We start from the raw sequence: 24,342 nt of genomic DNA, 5'->3' as shown, positions 1-24,342 counted from the left end.
GAATGTTTTCATCCTGCTTTTCAGCTAAAAAGTGTCCCACGTGCCTAGCAAAAATAAATAAAAACAAGCTTTAAAAGGACGATAATAATTAAAACCAGCTTAAATAACAACATATGCATTTAAAACCTTGACAGCATCTTAGAAGGATGAGTGTGAGTTTTCTAAAATGTTTTTTGTATTCTCAGCCTTAGACTGGTTTGTATCCTGGCATCCCCTGCAGAGACCCATTACCACAGCCTAACTTGCTTCTGAGCCTCAGGGGAATTTAGTTGACTAAGGTGTGCTGAGAATCACCCCGTTATTAAAAATTTTCAGCAAGTTACATCACGGCAGTGATGGACTATAGTTGAGGAATGAATGAGAACAGCCTTAGGGCAGAGCTAGAGATAATGAACGCTCCATGAACCGCAAGACATTCCAGCCAGAGGGTTGAGCTGGCAGTCTGCCACTTTCTTTTGTCATCTTTTGCCAAAGCAAATTGCTGAAATATCTTTGAGACAATGGAACCCTGCAGCTTCATTGAACTCAATCCAGCGTTAAGTGAAAAGGGTTTCTTTCCATCCCTCCCTCCTGTTTTGGAAAGTTCCCCAACCATCTGGAGCAGATCTGGTGGGGAGGCAGGTAGGTGACCATGGGGGAAAAGAGGAATTTAATCTGCCTATTGTGTCTTTTCTGCTGGTGGGAAGATTAGTGTGAACCATCCACTGCATACTTCTTAATGGTGTCAGAGATGCAGAGAATTGTACAGAGCGGAAGGGTATATAATCTCCTTCTGTTAGCACCGCTAGGAATCGTATGTTGAAAGAACAGAAAGGGGAGCAAAGTTGTAAATCTAATTAATATGTAATAGACACTTTGAACTCATGGAACACAATTGCCTGCATAGCAGGGGAGCTCTAATTAGGAACCTATTTGGAAGATACCAATCTTTTCTGGCATTTCTTCGAGAATGGAGCAGGCACCTTCTCTGTTACTCTACAATTTCTCTTCTCAGCAGCTGATAGCTTTGGGTTTTGTCTTGATTTCTCTTTCATTATCAAGATGGGGACTGACTACAGGATGGAAACTTGCCATCATCAGATGAGGGTTTCCTTCCCTCCCAGGCTTCCCTCTTTGATGTGGTCCCATCATAACAACATCTCAAATAGACTAATTATTATGTCCAACTTTGGTCTTTTTGCCACTAGTGACTTACATGGTTTTCATTGGATCATTAAGCCATCGTTGAAGTGATATAAAGCCTGACCTCATTATTGTTATTTTGGCACAGTGATGGTTGGGCATTATAAATCACTGGTGGGGAAATGACCTCAGGCTTGGGGGAGGAGATAAAAGTTGGGATGAAAAGTGCAGAGATGGGGCACATATCACTTTTCTCACTCAGGGAACGGGGCCCTAGCTCTGGATCTGAATTAGATCCCACTCCTTCTGCCTCTATGGACTCTGTTGCTCATGATTCTGAACCAACAGCTTAGCTTCTGATTCCTAAGCAGTATTGATACCATCTGGTGGAAAGTCCACATGCTGGGAAATGTAAGGATGCTAAGATAAGTCTGGCTCCCTGGGAGAATGGCTTCATTGAGACAAATTCTAATGAGAGCCAGCTGAGTCTCCAAAAAGTCTCAGCTAGCAGATCATAAAACCATACACAAAAAGTTAGTCTATTTGCTAAAAGGAACATTTAAAAATACCTACTGTGCGCTAGATTCGGAACCCTCAACCTTGTCTTGCTATCATAGATGTTGATGGAGAAAGCAAGATATGTGTACGTCAAATGATGAAATGTGCATTGCAGTCTCACAGTACAGACCATTTGTCTTGTGTGATTTGCAGTACAATGCTGTGACACAAGTACAAAAGGCCAGGGTTTGCACTGTGATGGTACAATACATGTTTCGCCATTTTCACATCATTCTGGTTTGTCCTGGACACGAATGCTTGTGATTCAGATTTCTGAACTCTCACCTGTAGCTCAGCCACAATGTTGGTTCAATCACCTTTAACTGAAAGGTTAGTTTTAGAGGTCTTGAATTTTGGATTCAATTTAGACCACTCCTTGACTGGCTGTGAGACTTAGTTCTCACACAGTCAGTGAAAAACATGATAGCAAATCTGAAAGTTAGAAAAGCAAAGGACAGATAGAGATAGAGAAAAATCATTCCACCTCAAAGAGGACAACAAGTAGTCATTACATAGGGAAGGAAGGAGAAATATACACAAGAGGTTTTGAAACCTGTTATTCTGTGTAGAGCTAATTCTTGAAATACAGCAATTGCTAAAATATTTTGGCTCTGGCTTCCTAGCTTTAAAAAATATAATTTGTCAGAAGTACTTAGAATTTTTCTGAGCTTGATTAAGTTAATTCAGTCTTGTGAGGTAAAGCCTGACACCTAGTGACTTTCTGCTGGTTGACTTTATGCAGACTTAGTGACTGTTCTTAGCAGCCTTACAACTCCCTTGTGCTCCACATGAATCTGCGAAGTAGAACAGTATAACTGGGTTTGAAGCCCAGGATACCCTGGTTCGTGCTTTGAAGTCTTCTTAGATGGCAGCAATGCCCTTGGCCAAGGACAAAAAGCTGTGCTGAATCAGATAAAAAACTGGTTATTCTTGCTCAGGGTTCTTTTAATTGCCAGCCAGTGGACTATTAGAAGCCAACAAATGGCATAAGCACATTTACTTTCTCCTCTTTGTGTTCCCCTGCAATTTATCTTGGTTACATTCATGCAACACAACTTAACCCGAATCCTGAATTAACTCATTTTCTGGATTGACATAATTTCATGCAGTTCATGAATTCATGTAAAAACCAATGAACATCAGTGGCCACAGGTTGACCAACCATCACTCACAACAGGGATGGAATGGGGATGGGGCTTTGGGAAGTGGAGATTTTTGACAGGGAGGTCATCCTTAAATTCTCCTGCTTTACTGGATGCTGCAAAGCAGGAGAGAATAGGACTACTGGCCTATTTTGCAATCCTGTGGCAAAACTATTCAGTGGACTTGGAAAAGTGGTGAATTTTGATAGATGGCTCAATCTGTACTCTCTTGCTTTCCCCAGAGGTCAAATGTGCAGCATACTAAACAGGGTTAGTGCTTAGCTTGGTTAACATTTCTGTACGATGGAACGTTGAGCAAACCTACCCCGTATCTGTTCCATATGTGGTGTGAATACTTAAAATGGGTTACTTGAGAAACCAAATTAAGTGACTTGTATGAATAAGCCAATGGGTCACTACCATTCCTTCTGAGGCTTTTAGGAGCTCAACTTTTTAAAAAGAAATGTGACTCTAAAAGGGTTTCTCATAGCTACGATACTTCATGCGAATTACATTCAAATAGAGACTAGCCAAGCATTTGTTGGAAAGGCATTCATTTGGATCTCTGCCCTGAGTAGGCGATTGGGTTAGATGACTTCAACTGACACTTCTGGGCCTCCCATTCCTTTCTGCAAATAAATCTTACCCAATTCTCTGTCTCGTGGAATGAAAATCCAACGAATGGGTAAACGGGTAATGTTACGGATGCCAGTATTTTCGTGACTTGAAGTAAAACTCTCAAACTGAATGTTTTGGTGAAAATGTGGATTCTTCCCTCAAGTGAAGAATCCTGTAACAAAGTGTTCTTGGTTTTATTTACTGATTTAAAGAGCAGTTTTTAAGATATTGGCATTCCAGACATACAACAAATTGGTTTTCCAATTGAGAATCTTAGTCACCTCTGACAAAAAAGAAAATTGAGAGGGTAGGCAGCTTACAGATCCATTCTGTAGAGATTTTAGCTGCCCCCCCCCCCAATTAAGGAATCTATTTGTAGAAATAAAAAGAAAATTTTATGGTCCAGGATCTGCACTATAATTCGTAAATGGTTCTTGATAAAGGATTCTCCAACAATTATCATTGTACTATTTCATATCCACATTTTTTAACAGTTCCACCTGCTTAAGGAATCAACCACTGGGACTGCAAGATGGGATATGTTCTCTTGAGATCCACAGCTTTTAAAAAAAGCAGAATAAACAGTTCCAGGCTTCATGGTTTAGAGACACATTTAGAAGGGGCTTCCAGATGGATAATTCCGGATGGATGATTCCAATCACTACAACTGAAAGACATTGAGCAGCACTTCCATTGTTTCCTGCTCAGCTGGTTTTCTATAGCAAGGAAAAAGATGGAATTGGTCAGAAAAATGGGATGATTATGGACTGAAGATGATAGTTAGGCCTCCTGTGAAATTCTGTCATTAAGGCAGAGAGAGGACACAATGAAAACAGCATCTGGAAGGCCCTACTGTCTGTAGTTAAACTCTTGGTGGAGTAAGAGCTAAGAACAATGGCAATATCCTGCTTTATTCGGATCCAATAAATGGGCTTCAAAATTCACAAGCATCTTTCACTTGTACAATTTCCAGCCCAGTAGAGATTTTTTTTTTTAATCTTTCCTCTCTGGCTCAGTGTGTTGAAGATTTGACATGTTCAACATGCTGATCTTTCAAACTAGGGGAACTGAAGGGGACCAAACATTGTTTAAAACTGTTATAAACAGTTTTCCTTAGGCCCCCTAAGCAAAGAACAAGTGTAGTTTAGTGATTAAGGTGCTGGATTGGACCTGGAAGTCTGAGTCTCCCCCCTCCCTTTCCCTTTCCTTTTGTGCCCAATCAACAAGAGAAGATTGCTATTTTGGGGGCAAAATAAGAGCTGAATCTGGTATATGCCTTGAGTTGTCCAAGAAGCAAAGGGTAGTATATAAATACAATAAACAAATAACTATGTCTAACAAAGCTATAAGTTGCAAAACTGATTTTTTGACATTCTATATAAAAATATGAATGGCTTTACTACCTCTTGGCTGAAGGAAATATGCTTTGCTGTCAGTTTTTTTTTAAAATTAAGGATAAAATGCCCTAATGTGGAAAATGTGGATACAATATTCTAACTGCCCCTACTCCCACCTCATTGCCCAGATATCACCAAGATAATTTTCTCCCTGACTCTTTCAAATCAGTTTGGAATGCAAATCCCAGAATTCCCAGCCATGCTGACCAAGACTAATGAGTGTCACACTCCAGGTTGGGGAGATGAAAAGATGAAAACCAGTGACATCCATGAATTTTATCAGCTTGGTATAAAACTACTCAAATGTATGTCATTGTTCTTTAACTTCCAACCTCAATGAACTCTTGAGATTCTCCTTGCACGCTTGGTTCAATTATTCCTCCTTTCCAGCCAGGACATCCATGGTTGGGTGGGGTGTCAAAAAAATCAAGATGGTGGTTGCTACCATGCAACTAAAGCCTTGCCCCCTTTTTTACATGTGTTGCATGTGACATAAATGTAAGAAAGGGGGAAGATCTTGATTATATGATTGTGGCCACCAACTCAACTTTTTTGACTCCTTCTCCTTGCAGCTTTCCAAGGTGCTAAGGTGAAATTTACTTTCCACATTCGAGAGTCATCAAGAAGAGGCTAGGAAGTGGTAATGGAGAGGGAAATCTGCTTTTATTTATTTTGCTGAATGGTAAGATATTGTTTGATGCATTCGGAGAACTGCTGGCTTTCACTTCCCCATTTCCCTTCATGACCTGCAGCCTTAGCTGGATTGAAACCATACACATGGTTCAGACATATGGCTTACTTCCTGAAACTGAAACCCAACTGAGACTGACAGACAGAAAAGAAGTATTTGGCATCTCAGTCCTCCACTTCCCGCCGCCATATCAATGGGATGTGATAGAGGTTAATCAATTAAGAAGGGTGATTAACTCATTAAAAGCTCCAATTAAAACCTTTCCTTCTTCTTTCTTGGCTGGACTGGCACTCCTTTTGTATGAGTGTTGACACACCACACACGGCACACACATTCAAAAGGGGGGGGGCAGTGCTTCTATTTCAATGTTCCATCCATATCTTGTTGATTTTGACCCCCCCCCCCTTCCCCCCGGGATGCTGATGCTCTTGGCTGTAGTTGAACATAAGTAATTCAGGCTTTCTCAGTACCATTTTATTTCCTAAGTAAAGCTAATCTCTATTCTTTTTTTTTTTTAATGTAAGCCCCAGCCTCAAGAATATTTTCTCATAAAAATTATACTCCTCATTTTAGTATCTCTCTCTCTCCGTCTTTGTTGCATAAAGGTATCTGTTATTCAACTTTTATTGCACTTTTCCAAATGGGGTCCTATTCTGCCTCCATTGTCAGACCCAGAGAATATTATCAAACATTGCTTGTTATAAAGGGTCCTCTGCTTCTATTTGATTGACTGTAATGCCATCAAGTAATTTTCCACTCCTAGCAACCACATAGACAGATTTTCTCAATTCCAATCTGGGCCCAACCTGGTCCTTCAGGCCTTCCAAGAGTACACCCATACTACTGTAACTGAGTCTATCCACCTTGCTGCTTGGTCTTCTCTTCCCTTCCACCTTTCTCAGCATTACTGTCTTTTCCAGAGAGCTGAGTCTTCATAAAATGTGTCTGAAGTAGGATAATTTGAGCCTGGTCATTTGTGCCTCAAATGAGAACTCTGGGTTGATTTGTTTGATGATCCATTGGTTTGTTTTCTTGGCTGTCCATGATATTCTCAGGAGTCTTCTCCAACACCAAAGTTCAAAGGGTGTCAATACTCTTCCTATCCTGCTTCTTCAAGGTCCAACTTCCACTTCCATAGAGTGTCACAGGGAATATCATGGCTTGCACAATTCTGATCTTTGTAGGTATAGACACATCGCTGCATTTGAATACCTTTCCCAAGGCCTTTATGGCTCCCCTGTCAAGTGCTAGTCTGCAGCATATTTCTTGACTGCCTGTTCCTTTACTATTGATTGTTGGTCCTAAAAGGCAGAAGCTATCTATCACTTTGATATCCTCATTCTCCTTCTATTTAGGAACTTCTTATAATAAAAGGTACCTTACATTTAAGTCACCTCTTTCTCTCCCTTCTGCACCATTACTATTCAGCTACCTTTACATATGATGATTCAGAGAAGACTGTAGAAAATTCAAGTTGCTGTTCCACTGTTTCAAGGAGTTAGAACCTAAATCAACACTGGTGAGCAGCCAGAGAAAGGGATAAGGAAGGTAAAAGTTGAGGGATCAAAGTAAATTAAGTACATATGAAATTACACTAATGTTCCTCAACATAATGCTGGCGTGTTTGTGGAGGGAAGACCAGGCAGTGAGTCAAAAAAACTCAACCTGATGGCTGCAACCATGTGATTGAAGCTGCCATTTTGTCTTTTTAATCTCCTCCCCCCAAATGCTCAGGACTAGATATAATGGCTTTCTTAATGTGATTTTATTGTTACAGCTTCAGCACCACTTACAAAAATAAATTCAGGATAACCAAATGATAATTCTAAGAATAGTCTCAGCCTCTACTAAGAATGCACAACTCTTGCCTTTTTAAAAGCTGACTAGACATGTGCACTGGTGTGTAAATGTTACGAGATAATTTTAATAACAGATATGCATTTTTTTTTAACAAAACAGCTACTCTGCTAGAATAGCACTCTGTAGTATACAGCTGAAATATTCTGGTGAGAATGAACACACCCATAAATTTCCAGTGTTGCTCTTTCTCATTCCCTGCTCATAATTGCTAAAAGTGCATGATCTCTTTTTACAAAGTGCTTGTATCATGAACAACCCTTAGAAAATCTTTTGAATATCTATCTTTGATATATGCTTGGCTGACAGTAGTGGATTCCCATTACAAATGCTTTCCATTAATCCCCCGGGCCATATTTTAAAGATGCTGAAATTAAATGCCCATCTCTTCTTCTTCTCCATTAAGTAGAAGAATAACCTGGCAACATGGTTGCTAATGAGATTTTGTTTTAACCGTAATGCAATATGAAAAACATTTTGAAGAAATAGAATTTTCCAAAGTAATACCTTGATTTGTACGACTGTGGCAACAGAAACAAATGACCACTTTCACCCAAGTTGATACTTAGGTTATAGTCAATGAACATGTGTATGTTTGTGTAAAATATAGACAGACCAATTTACATTATACAGTGACATTAGCAATGTTGCAAATTTTAATTTATATTTTATTATTTAGTGAAATGAAAAAAACAACAACCCAATGGTAACAAATCAGAGAGAGAAGGGGAAAGATGAGAGTCAACATGCCGCTAAAAGATTCTTCATTAGTTTCACTCTATAAGATGAGAGCTTGTTTCACTTTCTATATTTGAACTGAGTCCTGGACTATATAGGAAGTTGACAATCACTTTGTTTTTTTCCCCTTCCCTTTTACTTTGGGTCCACTGCTGCTAACAAAATGGGAGTGGAGATATTGCAGATCAAGGTGCAGCCATGTGGCTAGTAAAGCATGCTGATTTTAGACCAGTGTTCCTCAGCCTTGGCAACTTTAAGACCTATGGAAGGCTGGCTGGGGGATTCTGGGAGTTAATATCCACAGGTCTTAAAGCTGCCAAAGTGGAGAAACGCTGCTTTAGGCAATAGTGATACACTTGGAGAAGATGCATAGAGTGGGCAAGGACTCCTTCAGAAATCCATGAAATATCAGAGGCCCCAGTCAAGTATTCTTGCATACTCATTTTCACCTTCTTGTATGAAAAGACATCTTCGAAAAAGTAAGCCTGCAATTCTTGTAGTTGTTGATATATATTCCTTCTTTAATTAATTCACCCATCTGTTTTAGGACTCAGGCACGATTCTTTTGGCCCTGAAAGCAATAATGAAACCCTTCTGTTTGGAGAAAGCAGCCCAGAGCATCTATCTACAACTTTCAAAATGTGGAATACTTTAAATGAGCAGAGCTGGGGGTCTCCAAAGGTTAATGCAGATGGAAATAATGACCAAATTATATTTCCTCAAACTTTTTTTCTCAAGATGCTCTTTGCCAGTGGCTGCTGTTTGCCCTGAAATGTTTCTTGCAAAAATATAGAACAAATGCAAAAAACCACGATCTGCAATGAAGCATAATCCAGATAAGATGGGAGAGCTGAACAGATTTTTTGGGACAAATTCTACCACTGCAGTGGGAAATGCGTCTTCAAAGGGAGACAATGTTGGATGCATCATCTCTATCCATTAAATTTCATATCCAATAAATGTTTTCTACATAGTGCAGAATAGAGAAGGGATCCATTTGGTGCCCTAATTTCCATCTCTGTTCTGCTGGCATTATGTATATAAAACATTTAAAGCTTGAACCATCAAAGGCCACTCCCTCTGGACCGCCCATGCTAGTTACTCACAGCTCTGTTTCCCGTGGCTCTGGAAAGTTTTGTGTAGGTAATGCCAACTCTTGGCCATTGCTCATGTCTCTCTCTCCCTGCTTTTGCTGGCCTTTGATCCCATTTTGCCAGTTCAGTTTTGATGCTTGTTAATGTTCAGTAACTGAACCTCAAACAATCTTTTTGCTAGCTGAACCGAGTGGTGTGTGTGTTTCTTCTGATCTGGATATATGGATGGATGTGCTGGGTGCAAACTAAAATGAAAATTACTCACACTCATTTTCCGGAAGGAAAAGTGTATTCAGGTCAACTTCTTGCACTCTCCTTTATGGAGGAGGAGAAGTAATTGAACATATCTTTATAAGCACAGCCATGGAGGAAAAGCAGGAGTTAGAAAAAAGTCAAGAAGGTGGCCATGATGATGCGATTGAAATGCTGTCCATTTTTTATGTGCAATGCACATAAAATTAGGCAGAGCTTCAACTGCACTGTCATACCAACCTCTTGCCATTTTTGACCACACCCTCCCCTCCCAACACCCCTGAGGAAGAATTAAAAATACTGATGAAAAGAGCAGAGGTAGAACACACATGAGCTAATTTACTCAGGAAACAGGAAACAGGGCCCTAGCTCTGGACCTGAATTGGATCTTACTCTTTCTGTCTGTATGGTCTCATGCTCCTAAACCCACAGCCTGGTTCCTGATCCCTAAGCAGCAGTGATCCCGCCTGGTGGAGAATCCGCATGCTGAGAAGTGCAGGAGGGCTAGAAGCTGAGGCTGGTTAGAGCCACTGAATGTAGCAATGGGGAAATCTGTGGTACTGTGACACATTGAGCTACAGCACTGTGCTGTAAGTCCTTGTTCTCTTCTTGGATTCAGTTTTCCTCTGTTCGTGGATATGCCTTTCCTCTCCAGTTCCTTCTCTAAAGTTAAGCATGCTATGGAGAGATGAGTGAAAAGGCTACAAACAAATTTTAGATAAGATCATGGTATAAGCACAGGAGAAACATGCAGAAGAGAAGGAAGGAAGGAAGGAAGGAAGGAAGGAAGGAAGGAAGGAAGGAAGGAAGGAAGGAAGGAAGGGAAAGAAAGAAAGAAAGAAAGGAAGAAAGAAAGAAAGAAAGAAAGAAAGAAAGAAAGAAAGAAAGAAAGAAAAAGAAGAGGAAAACTTTAAGAAAATAAAATTGCACAAAAATTACACTGAATATTTTTCTTTTCCAAAAAAATCTAGATTACTAACAAGTATGAATATGGAACACCATTGGAAAGCAATAGAAGAACATAGTTTGTTGCAGAACATAGCCACACAGTCCAGAAGACCCACACCAGCCATCGTATGCCGGCCATGAAAGCCTTCGACAATACATAGTTTGTTGCCTCGGCAATGAGCATGGCTTCTATAGTTAATTTGTTTTGTTAGAAGGCAAGAGATTCTACAAAAATGGTCATTATTTATTAACCTTACAAATGAAGAATTTCACAACCGGATGCAGGTATACCTATTTCTCTGTTTGATAGTTATGATTGGAGTCTTGCTATTTTTTTTAATTTGCTGCATCTTCTTTTTATATATAATTATTGTAATTTTATTCTTTTAAAAGACAAAATAATTACACTTTTAATTCAGGTAACCTATTTTGAACTTTATTAGTTGTATTTTATTTTTACATAAGGGCGTTTCAGAAAGAACAGCAGATTTTGTCTAAACTGTAATTCTTTAACTAGTGTGTAACCTAAATTCTTAAGTTATAGTACAAGACTGATATAAAATGCACATGATTTCCCAAGACAATTTCCAACTTCGATGTATCTTGTGTAAACAAGAAACATAATTGTAAATATGCAACTGCTATTCAACATTCTATATTAGAAGCAGAACCAACCCAAATGTGAAATATCAGATTTTTGGCACTATTAAAACTGAGTCCCTGGTTTTTGGAAGATGACATAGTTCAGGGTCTTGCAAAAGAGATAGAGCCCATGGTATTTAGGGCTTGTGAGTATCTATCTATCTATCTATCTATCTATCTATCTATCTATCTATCTATCTATCTATCTATCTAATCATCTTCTATCTACCTATATCATTATCGATCCTTCCAAGAGCCAATACATAAAATAGTAATACAGATGGTAGATGTAGGCTAATGAATTAAGAGCATTAAAAAGCACATATTAGAGAATACTACATGTACCTCTATCTCTGTCTCTTATCTCTCTACATTACCTATAATATTTATCTGTCTTTCTTGCAAAGGGTCACAGATGAAATACATTAAAAAAAAATCATGACATGCAATAAAAAATACAACCCACCCCTAATAAAACAGTGCCAAATAATGCCATCTGATGTACCACCCTGCATACCTCACCAATTTTAGCTGACCTGAAAGAGTTAGGCAAGGTCAGTCATGGTTAGCATTTGGATGGGAGTCCACCAAGGAATCTCAGGTCTGTGGGATAAGCAAAACCTCTGAAGAAAGCAATGGCGAACCAGTTCCGTATTGCTGCCAAGAACGTTACAGGATATACGTGTTCCAGAATAGCTGAAGACGGCTTGGTGCTGGGACTGAGCTGGGCAGCCACTCTAATGTAAGACCCAGCCATGTTACTCATGGCCTCTGGGATACAGACTGTTGTTGGTCTGCTTATTTATCACATTTGTCACCGCCCATCTCATTAAAAAGCAACTCTGGGCATTTTACAGAAGAGCTAAAATCAATTAAAATACATTATAAAAACAATCTTAATAATAAATAAATTCCAGGAATGAAGGGAAATTAGCGAATAGCTCAAGGAGCGTCATCAGGGTACTAGCCACCCCCAGGGACGATTAGAGCTCTTATCAGCCCATGCAAGCTGGCAGAGCCAGGTCTTTAATCCTTTATCATTCTTTACAGTGACAGAGGCCATAATCTGTCATCAATGTTCTACTATATCTACTATATGAGACACTGGACAAACTCCCCTTCCCTTCCCTTCCCTTCCCTTCCCTTCCCTTCCCTTCCCTTCCCTTCCCTTCCCTTCCCTTCCCTTCCCTTCCCTTCCCTTCCCTTCCCTTCCCTCCCCTCACATGTCACTGTCACCGCCAATGTCCACGCATGTCATGATCAAGGAAATGCTTCAGCTTTGTCTCTTTCCTTTTTTTGTTTCCCCCCAACAACGTCTGCCCAGGATAACCATGGTTTGCTCTGTATCCAAAACAGATATAAAATACCTGCTTCAGTTTGGGCTCAGTCCACCCAAGTTTGCTGTTCTGTGCACAGAATGGTTCGCACACAGCACCTTTTGTGCATCCATAATGGACACAGTTTTGACATTGCAACTACTGATATCTAGAAAGCCCTGTAAACAGTTTGTCTCTGACTGCAAGGTAGATGTCCTTGAGGAAAAGGCGAACAAAAGCCAGTTTCATGTAAAACAGTGATCAGGAATTCATTAGAAGATTTAATACCATTTCTCACTGATTAAACAAAAGCCAGGCTTCTTATCACTCTGCACATGTAAACTGCCTATTCAGCTCAAGAATATATGTGTGTCATCCCTGCCTGCTCTTCTGAGACTGATTACTTCTAAAGCCATCTGTAGCTGTCACATGATCCCAAAAGAAGATGCAGCTGCTTTAAAGAGTTGCCTATAGAGATCGCATTTGCAGTTTTCTGCATGTTCCCTGCAGCACCTTTCTGGAACGGAATCTGAAGCCCTGCACAGCCCTGAAGTTCTACATCTTGACCTTCTTTTCACCTTCCTCCTCTTTCTCTCCTTCCTGAGCAGCACATGCATTCAGTATTGTTCTTGCTGGGGCTGTATTCCATGAATCTGATGGACCAAAGGAACTTGTGGAACAATAAGCTTGTTAACCCTTGAAGTGCCATAAGACCATAAGTACATAATATTTTATGTACTTATATATATTTATGTTTTTAATGTTTGTTGTGAGTCGCCCAGAGTTCCCCCATCGGGGGGAGATGGGTGGGTGAGAAATTTAATAAATAAATAAATAAATATTAGGGGTAAAAAACATGTGTTAGGAAAAGTAGCATAGAAAGAAATGTCTATTAAGGAAAGTGATATCCAAAGTGGGTATGAAAACACCAGCTGCTTTTCTGGCAGTTTTAAAATAAATCTATTGAACTTCTGACAACATGGGTTACTGTTTGAACACAGGTGACATTGACATGGGTTGAGTCCAGACATTCCTCTTTCAGCTTAAGAATTGGGATGAGGACCAGAAACAAGTTCACAGTTTCCCCTGCATTTCCCCTGCATTTTCTGTTTGTTTAGCTATTGTTTTTGTTAAACAGTTGTAGTCAAACCATTTTAGTCAACCATTTTAGGTCTCTACTTTCTGGGGCCAAATCACTATAGCCAAAGACAGCAAGGAAACTTCACTGCATTTAAAATATAGCCAAACTCCCCAAATGCAGGAAATTTATGTAAGCTGGGAATCAGTAAGAGCCTGAATAAAGCATCAGTGGGAACACAGAAATAAGGCACATTTCATATAGGTCGGGTTCTATATCTCCTGATTCTAAGTTACTGTTGCATAGAAATAATGCTTGGTGGCTGTGGGATAACATATTTTTTCTTGACATACTGTATGTCTTCCAAGGACACATAATGTAAATGTCAAGTCAAGCTTCTTCGATGGTGTGCTTAGAAGTGAAATATTTAACTTGTTCTATATTTATTCCATGTGTAACCATCATTAATTTGAAATACACTCAGCTATGCACAGGCAGCTATGTATCTGTATCTTGTACATGGTTTCATATTTGCGAAGTGGCGGAAAGTTCTTTTACAAAGCTTGGTTCCTTTTAGAGGAAAAAAAGGCTGAGATGCTGAGTAGGGTTGTCTTGATTTACCACTATGTGGAAGTAGCATCAAGCAGAAAGGGTACCAAGCAAGTCACCAAAGTACCAGTGCTTATTTCAGAGTGAATTATGGTGATGCACATGAAGCAACAGCATTTTAAATATACAATTGCAGTAAGGGGTTAGCATTTTTAGAGGTATACATCTCCAGATTAGCATCAGAGGGAAGCAAAGCCCCTGTCTTTCTGTTCTCTATCCTAAGCCATAAGGGCCTTATCTTTACAGAGAACTAATGGTTCCTTGCAGATACTTAAGGATCTAAGAAGTTAAGAAAAGCCATTATGTTTTTTAACTATAATGCTGGCAAAATCTATTTTTTTTTCCTTCAAAAATGTAGTCATCACTTCCCATGAAACAACCTCCGTCTTGTGATTTTCATGAAACACCAATAAAATATGATTTATGCATGTGCTTTTGATGTGCAGAGATGAAAAGAAGGAAGCCTCTAAGGAACAGATGGGATTGTTGTGGCTGTACCCGGCTGTGTAGAAGCTTCCCTGCCCAAACTGTCTCATGTTATGGCCAGTTTGGCAGTGGAATTCCCCTGACTTGTGGCACTGCCTTCTTTAAGTGCAGAGACTGAAATGGTTTGGGAATTCATGGCCTCCACGGCAATCATGGAATTGATCCATGTCATTGAGGGCCCAACACACAGTGAGGGCCATTCATTGGATCTGGCTTTTGTCTTGGGGCTGTGGCAACTGATCTGGAGTTGGGAGATGTTATTATTTGTCCTTTGTTATGGACAGATGTTGCTTTAGAGCTCTCTATACCCTTGCAAGACCAAATAGCTGTGGATTTTGAGGCCTCCTGGATTTGGAGATTTTCCATCTTTGGTTATGGATGAGATCACTTTACTCCAGACAGATCCAGTGTGCATTTTGGGGGCCCATCTAGACTCCCAAAATGCTTGAAGGGAATTCAACTCCTGCTTGAAGAGAAAGTGGCAGCTGTGGCGTGGGAAGCCTTTTTACAAATCCATCTTGTGCACCATCTGTGCCCCTTCCTGGATCGGGAGGCCCTATTCATGGTCACTCATGCCTTGGTCACATCTGACCTAGATTTTTGCAGGGGTCTTGAAGTCCACTTGGAAGTTACAGCTTGTCCAGAATGGAGCACATAGGCAGTTATGAGTATATCCCATCATGGCCATTTAACACTGCTACTTTGTGAGCTGGTGGTTGCCAATGGGCTTCTGGTACAATTTGATGCTTCATGACACTGGACTTGGTTATTTGTGGGACTACTGTCTCCCATTACCTCTTCCTGCCCAAAAAGATCCAACAGGGTGCTCTGAGTCCCAGCACTTAAGCGGTGACATCTGATGGGACCCAGAGATGTGCCTTCCCGGTTGCTGTGCCTGCTGTGTGGAACAGCAAACCCCTCTGGAGGACTCCAACCCTTTCAAATGGAACTTGGGAACTTATACATACACTCCATCATCAATGTCAAGATGGCAAGCATCCAGGTTCAATGGTACCTCACTGATGATAATGTATATCTTAAGGCTTCTAACAGGGATCCATCCACAGCTTTTTTTTTTTCCTCTTGAGAAAAGAGCTTGGGAGACATGATTTAAACAGAAAGCCATGGAGTAGCCATTATTCCACTTCCTATCTGATTTTAGAAAAGAAGTGACATGGAATCATGGAATCATAGTTGGAAGTGACTTTGGAAGACTTCTGTTTTAACTTTCTGCTCCGTACAGAATCTGCTAAAGCATTTCGGACAAATGATTATTCAGGATCTGTTTGAAAATGTTCAGTGATGGGGAATATACAGTAGCACTTCACGTGGAAGCCTATTCCACTGGCTGACAGCTCTCATCATCAGAAAATTCCTTTTAATAAATATCCTAAATCTGCTTTCCTGCAGTTCCAACCCACTGCTTCTGGTCTGCTCTCCAGGGCAACAGAGTTCACTCTGTCTTCTTTATTACAATCCTTTAGATATCTGCTATGGTATCTCTCCTTAATCTTCCCTTCTGCAGGCTAAACATACCTAGTTCCTTTAACTGTTCCTCACACATTTCTTTTCCTAGGCCTTTTAACAACTGTTTTTCTAAAACATCAGTTTTCATAGCTGGCTTTTAATATGGTTATATTTATGTGGTATTATCACAATAATAATTTCTGCTGTTGAAACTTGTCTTACTGTGCTTTCCCCCGCCACATCTGATTTTTATGCAATTTTATCCCTTTTTTAAAAAATAATATTTCTGTGGGCTTGAACATCACCCAGAAAATTGCCAGTATTGGGTGGCTCAAAAATAGGCAGGAAAGAAGAGGAGGAGGAAGAGGGAAGGGAAGGGAAGGGAAGGGAAGGGAGGAAAAGAGGAAGGAAGAAAAGTAATATAAATAGCTAGCATTGTATCTAGTTTGGAATTGAATGTGATGTGACTTTCTGGTTGATCTGATTGTCCATTAATCAGCATTGATCAGGCCAGGATAGAGTCATAAGAGTGTCACCTTATCCTTGAGTCCTGGAAGATATATTACCAGATGCTGTGTGATTCCTCAAAAGCCATGATATCTAATGAACAAGTTTGTCAACTCCCATCCATTTGGTCAGTGACAGGCAGTTTTCTAACTTTCCTCATGCAGATGCCTCCTGGAGCTCTTTTGACTTATTGCTTTTGGAGTAAAATAACTTTCTCTGTCAAGAGCTGACATCTGGTTTCTCAAGGGCCAGTGTGCTTAATTCAGCTCAGTTTCATTTGGAAAAGAGACCCAGAATGTTACTCATCTCTGCCTTTCTAATCTGTTTGTCTATATCTCCTGAAGGAAACATTCACTCTTTTTTACTGGCTTGTCTTCCTTTACTTTCTATTCTCAAATTCTCTTCTTCAGCTTTTGAAACTTCTGCTTTCATAGGTCACATTAAGCATCCCACTGTCTTTGGCAATTTTATTGCAAGGAGAGTGAGGTTTCCTTGCCCAGTGACAGTTGATCGAAGGTGGGTTGATGAGAATCTTTTTCACCTACACTTGAGAACATCTCTCAGTGAGATTTGTGTAGAACTGGGTCTTTTAGACAATGTTGGCATGCCATTGCCTGCTCCCTTAGTGTACAATAGCAATTTGTGGATTTTGTGGTTAAAAGTTGTCTGCAGTCTAAGCAAGTGATGGATGGTTACAAGACCAGAGAAGAGGTTGTCCTCTTCAAACCATTCTGCAATCCAGTGCTGGGGAGGTGGGAGAGGATGTGAAATTCTGGTGGTGGTGGGCTCAGCATGTACAACCCTTCACACTTTAACTGGGTGCCTAGAGGGCTTTCTATGTGAAAACTCCTGAAGTTTGGGCTTGATGCTACAAAACAAGAGTGTAAAGTCCAAAGAATTGGAATTCATAATATTGTATCATAGCACACAATCAATGTTATGGGAGTTCCCATGTGAAAATTGATGAAAAGAAAATGTTCCTCCAAGTAACAGGCTACCTTGCAAGGCAGAAAACACAAACTCTTATAACTACTTATGACCATTTCTGCCTCATGCAATGTAATGTTTTAATCAGCCTCAGGTGGCATAGAGCTGAACTGAAGGATCAGAGGAGGGGGCAGAATGTGGAACCACATTTTCTCCCTCTCTCAGTTTAGCAATGCAATTCATGGTGAAGCACTTTCAAATCCCATGGCTTCAAGTGAGAAAGATTTAAGCATGTGTTTGAACTCTGCTGTTGATATCAATGGAGCTTCAGAATGCTTAAAGTACTCATGCTTCTCATGTGTTAAATACTTTGGTGGGATGTCAATACCACTTTGCTGATTTTTAAATAAAGTGTTAATATGTGGTCTGCATTTTGCTTGAGGCCAGCAGCTGGACAAAACTGACTCTAAGGGGGGAAAAAATAGACCTATCTATAGGGATCCTAGAAGCAACGTGTAGCTATAAACAACATTATGTTTAAGCACAACTGCTCAGTAGTAAATTCTATTGATTCAGTGGACTCTACTTGCAGGTTAGCATCTGGCCTATGAGCTAAAAAGAACCCAGCAAAGTTTCCCATCAAGGAAAATTCTAGAAGTGTGCTAAGACTCTAAGTTCTGGGAAATTCTACAGATGTTGAGATCCAGCAGGATCTACACTTATGTTTAGAGGGTAAGATTGGCAAATCAGCCAACTATCTTGCACTGATCTGGTTTGGATCATAACTCATCAACTTCAACCAACTACAAGAAGATTAGATAGATTTCAGTGAAGCAGCAATTAGGCCTAAATAATAATAATAAAAAGAACATGACCAAATCAAGGTTATGTACATTTAATTCTCTTTTAGTAGGCAAAGTAAATACTGCCCACTGAAATATGTTTCTCTCTACAAGCTGAGGTTTTCTTTTAATCCCCTATCTTCCAAGATCCAGAGGGAATGGATATGTACAGATACACTGTTGTTGTTGCTGTATTAATATGGTTGCATTATTACTGTATTTCAGAATCTGAGTTTTGGTTGTATGAAACAGCAGTGGCAAACCTTTTTTAGTTTTCTCTCTATGGAGTGCAACAAAACCAGTCCCCGTATATTGTTCTGGATTCCTGAGGAGGGTGAGGACATCTCATAACCAGTCTTCAAGTGATTTGGTGCCATGGAGTTGGGTGTGTCTGCAGAAAGCAGAATCAAAATGACTCTCAGAATAATAGAACATCCTCTGTGCTTGCTTGCTTGCTTCTCTCAAAAGCAATAAAATAGTGTCTTAGATTCTACCTATGGACCTTAAAATGATGGTCACATTGATACTGATGGTTCTGTGTACAATTTGCCTTGGAACCCTTGGTGCAATAATGAAACACAAGCTATTTTTTACTTGTCACTGTGACATAGCTCGAAAAACACCATTGCTATGCAGATATTGCTTCCTGAATCACATTTGTCTTTCCATTATGATTCCCCCTTTGCTGTTTTGCTTTGTTTTTGGGAAACTCAGCCCTTGAGTCACCCCCAAGCAGTCATTCTTCATTTCCCTATATTGCTTCAGAAAACAGATGGCTTAAGATCTATCTGGATGCCCTCCCTCCTACACATATATTGGGCATTACTTTTAAAGACCCTTGTTGTTTAGCACTGAGCGCTGTAGAGTCAGTCACTGAAAGAGAACCTCTTTCCCAAAGCCTGGTATGATTCAATTTCATAAACTCCCTTGAGAAAGAGATTTCTGCATGTTTTTCCCATTTAATCTGGGGAGGAGAGATTTTGGTCTTGCCTGATCTGATCAGTGTTTCTCAGTTACCATCAAGTTCAGGCATGGTTGCAATCACTTTGAGATATGAAGCTATGGGGACTTTTCTCCTTTGCAAAACACACCCAAGAGATACATGGGGAAAAAAGAGAGAGATTGGGTTTAACTTCTTCCTTGACAAAAGGTCTTTACTATGAAACACATCCTCCCACTCATGTTTACTTCTGGAAAACAAGGAAAAAGCATTGTAGCTGTGTGTTGGTTCTCAGTGATAGACAGTGGGAAGCACAAAGATTTAGATTTCAAACTCCAGAATCAATGCTACTTGAATGTGTGGGGCTCAAGAAATGGTTTCCCATAGTCTTTTAGCTCAGGGAGATCCATCTTTTCTTTTGAGAAGGAGTCCTGCAAGGATAGGGTATAGGGGACTCTACAGGATTTGATGCTTTAGCCAAAATGGTAAAACAAGTGTTGTGCCATTGTGAGACTAACTCCATACCTTTCATCTAGGCATGTGATGTCATGGTGCATGTAAAAAGGTAGTGGAGCTGGTATTGCACTAATAAAGCACTCATTTTGCATTTGTCTCCCCCCACCCTTGACCAACCCTGTGAATGTCTTCGGGATGGGGGTGGGGGGGGGGGTGAGGAATGATGTCACTCTTCACTCATTCTTGAGAGGGTAGAAAACTATATCAGCATGAACATGATGTTCCCACTGTTGATCCCGACATGTTCCTAATGCCTCTCTTTCCAATCTATGCAAAGTAATGGATGATAAAGTCTAACAGGTTTCTCATGGCTTGAGGCAACCCTTGGCTGTTCAAAATCAAGAGGAAAACACAATTTAAACCCTGGTTCAGCTTAGGGAGACTTAAGCTTGCTTCCCAATGGGCTGGGGATGAGATGGGCAATAAAAAAGATGTTTTTTACATGTTTGTGGCATGGTTGGATGCAAATGGGAAAAGGTCCTTTGATAGGATTTGGGCATTTCATAGGGCAGCAAGGGAAATCATGTGTGCAAATAATGGAAACAACACCTCAGAAGTGTGAAATTGGCTAGCCGTGCACTAAAGAAACTGAACAAATGGAAGAAAATGCTCAAGATGCTCTTTGGGTGGCCTTTATGAAAGCAAACCAGTTTGTTCACTCTCTTCCTTGAACCCTTTCTTTCTCCTTCTAGATGGCAGGCAGGTGTCATTTTGTGGAAAGCAACTGGCAAGACATCCTGGAATTTTGAAGAACAAAAGTGTAAGTTCTTCATTAACTTGGATGTCAGCATGTTCCTGATCTGCATTGTGATTTTTCCAGTTGGAGAAGAGGATTAAAAAAAAAAAATCTATACATTTCAAGCTATCTGCCAGCTAGGCTGACATGAGGCAGTTGCTACTGTCAGAAGCCAAGGAGATGCAGCTATTTTGGAGAGAGATGTCTAGAGAAGAGATGAAATCCAGAAGAGAAGATTTTCTTGTTGCTACAGAGAGTGTGAAATGAAGACTTGGGAATTCTTTCTTAAAGGGCACATACAGATCACAGCTAATTACTCTAAAACAGCAGCGTTGTGGTGTTGCATCAAATTTTGGCTCATCCATGACATTTAACTGCTCAATATAAGAACAAAAGAGATAGAAAAAAGAAAGAGAGAAAGAGAAGGAGAAGGAGAAAGAGAAAGAGGTTTATGGTTTTTGTTTTTCAACAAAAAGATGAAAACCATAATTCTTCCAAAGAAGTTACTCAGCTACCAGCTTAGTGATCTTCAGGAGATGTGATGCAGAGGTGATAATTAGTGAACGCCAATTAAACATACTGTTTATTTCCTCTTAATGGCCAAACTAAAAAACCCAATGGCTTGGAACCATCTTTGGATCTCATATATATTTAGAATCTTAGCATCACAGAATCACAGAGCTGGAAAAGACCAGCTAGGCTGTTGCATCCGATCCCCTGTAGGGATCCAAACGAAAGCGTCTATGACAAATGGTTGTCTAATTTCTGCTTGAACATATCCAGTGAAGAAAAGCCATCCTCCATCAAAGGAACTGGTTGTACTGAGGCTGCTCTTTACTATTAGAACGTTTCCCCCCCCCCCCCCCCCAAGCTGGAATCTGTCTTCCTGGAATATAAAACCACTGTTTTATATTTTGCATTTTGGCTTGATGGAGATCATAGTCTTCTTCTACATGCTTCTTCAGATTTTAGGGGTATTTCCCACTCAGTGGTTTTTCTTCAAGGCTAAAGATGCCCTAAATGTCTCTACACAGGACTTAGTCTCTAATCCCTGAGTTTACAAGTAGTCTCTAGTCCCTGTTTACAAGTACTTAAAGACATTAATTTCTCATCTGTCATTGCTCCCGTTCTTTTAAGAGATGCCTGACAAGGAAATATTTAGCCAGACTCCAAAGGATTGTAGTAAATACTACAGACACTTCTCTTCCTTGTCTTTCCAATTTTTCCCTGTTTGCTTTTGTGAAGGTGAGGGACATACTGCAATCTCTGAAGACAGCGTATCAAAATAATGATAAAGGGAAAAATGAAGATAGATCACATAATGAACAGCTTGTTACTCTTTAATACTGACTTTTTTTTATTATAAAGCCCAGAAGTAATGAATACATGGTGAGAGATTATGGGATTATGGAAATAAATATTATTAGCTCTTCCTATAAAGGTCAGTACCCAATTTTCATAAAATGTCTTTTATCATTTATTAGGCTAGATATGCCCTTAGTTGGATATGCCTTTTAGTTACATCATTGCATGTTTTCTTGTCTGCAGATATTATGGGGCAAAACAATCTTGCAAATTGCAAGAAGTTACACGAAGCTCTGTTTACCCCCTTAGGATTCCCAAAATACAGAAGAATTAATATTAGTATTCACATAAATCAATATAGACCCAACTGAGTCTATCAGTCAATAGACTGGTTGTTGTATTATGGGATAAGATCTAAATGGCAGCAGAGTTAACCATCTTCAGAATGGGGGAAGTTTAACCATCTCATAGGGGTTTAAGAAACAGAGCTTCTTGAACTTGTATTGTCCATTAGAAGAGGCTGTTTTGGAAAAGGATTAATTATGTCATGACAGAGGGCTGGTGGCACAATAGATGCTTTTCTTCTCGTGTTGTGTCCTGTAATTAAATCATTCAAATGCAAGATATTGCCACCCAGAGTCACTGGTTGAGGTGAGTGGCCATACAAATTGAATGAATGAATGAATAAATAAATAAATAAATAAATCTGCTTAAATTGATAAGATTATGTAACAACTTCTAGGCACTGATCAGCATTTATGGACTTATATTTTTTCCTCACTGAGGTCTATATGACATTACTTTCCAAAAAGTTAATTCAAGTTTTGTATTCAGAGGAGCCAAGTCATGGTCCCAAAAGAGTGAAGACAGATAGAGGATTACCCATAATTGAAGGATATCTTGAAGTCCAGGACATTGTTTTAGAAGAAAAACTGACTCAGCAATGCACAACTACAGGATGCTCATCTTGTTAGAAATTGTTATGAAGACACCTGTTTTTTTTTTTAATTCACCCTTTCAATAATAGCTGTACAGTATAATTATCATCACTCTTTTTTTTTTTGGAAATGTATTTAAAGGTTATAAAAATACTTTTTATTATTAAAAGTGAGTACGGTGTAGTGCTTAAGAAGCTGGACTGGGGAAACCCAGGTTCAAGTCTGCCCTCAGTCAAAGAGGCCCCCTAGGTGACTCTTTCTCAGCCCACCCTACCCCACAGGGCTGTTGTCCTGTGGATAAGATAAAAGGTGATCCTTTGGAGCGTTTGGGAAAAGGTGGGAGATAATCTAAAATCATCATAATACAATTGCAAAATTCTCAAGGTGACTTTTCAAACTTGGTTATTTGCTGCTTTTCTTCTGCTGTTGTTTATCCTTTTTTAATTTGTATATTTCGACAGATACGTTTAATAAATAAGCACAGTGGATAGACAGCCAGTAAAGACAGTCAACAGAGAACTGTTCAGTCATCTGTGGATGTACTTTCCCAGTGCATCTAAATGGCTGTTATGGGAAATCAGATGATGGAGGAATGGCAGAAGAGTGTCTGAATATTCAAGTCAGAGGTTCCATCCAAAGGCAAACCAGTTGAATTTGTTTCCTAACAGAAGTAAACAACTCAGATGCCAACTTTTTGAAATCAGTTTGGATGTCGGAATTGAACCGGTAGGATGATTTGATTCAGGTAGTTGGACCCTATGGGACTGATTTTACAAATTGAATCAGAACTTTGAAATGAATGGGTGGACAAACCTGAATCCAATCAATGATTCCAATTAGACTGTATCTGATTTTCATATGCCCAAACAGATGGAGGAGATGGGACACAGCTCTGCCTGATAAAGGCTTTGTGTGTGTGTGTATGTGTTCGTGTGTGAGAAAGAGAGAGAAAGAGAAATGACCAAGCAGAGCTATTTAAAAGGAGGACTTTATTACACAAGCTTAGTGCCAATGCACCAATTCAGCTTTGATACACATATAAATCAGCAAAGCTGTTATTCATTTCTGAACCATGATTTGCAACGGCACTAAAAACACATTGAAAACATCAACTCGCTTCCCCTTACCATGTTTTGTTTGCCTCGCTCTATTTTTCTGTCATTTTCTATTGGTACAAAAAGGGTACAAAGAACAATACAAAAGAGTTGTGCTGTTTTTACGGGTACAAAAAGAAGGTTTGAGCTCTGTTTAACTTGTGCCCCCCCCCTTTTTTGGTGCTTTTGGTCCCCACCCCCTTTTCAAATTGGCATGAGTACACTGGTAGTCCTGCTAAACTGAAAAAGAAGGAATAACGCGAAACCAAACAACCCCTCTCTCAAAATAACCACAATCATGCACACTTTTCCCTATTGGAAAAGAAAACATGCAAATAAAATAAGAATAAAGTATCCTCCATTATACAAAGATATGATTTATGTCCCCAGTCGTGATTGGCAGCTGCAAGCGACAACTAAATTATATATACAGCTTGGTGAGCAAATTGGATTGGTCTGAACTGGATTTGGAATGGCTATGTTTGCCAAACAAAGCTGATTTTTAAAGTTGGAAAAAACGAT

General features: G+C 39.7%; 1 long non-coding RNA gene across 1 annotated transcript; it reads left to right on the top strand.

Annotated features, from left to right (window-relative positions):
* Nucleotides 1-508: 508 nt before the first annotated feature.
* On the top strand, nt 509-22,823 carry LOC148214276 (uncharacterized). The gene is made up of 3 exons (XR_015798461.1): nt 509-621; nt 10,441-10,702; nt 20,440-22,823. It is a non-coding gene; the product is annotated as an uncharacterized LOC148214276 (long non-coding RNA).
* Nucleotides 22,824-24,342: the final 1,519 nt, after the last annotated feature.

Source organism: Python bivittatus, unplaced genomic scaffold (genome assembly GCF_059951505.1).
Source record: "Python bivittatus isolate LINGU-HERP-01145 unplaced genomic scaffold, Pbiv_v1 ctg000700_np1212, whole genome shotgun sequence".
In the NCBI taxonomy this organism is placed as follows: Eukaryota; Metazoa; Chordata; class Lepidosauria; order Squamata; family Pythonidae; genus Python; species Python bivittatus.
The sequence above is the reverse complement of the archived record's forward strand: the minus strand, read 5'-3'. Positions and strand labels throughout refer to the sequence as shown.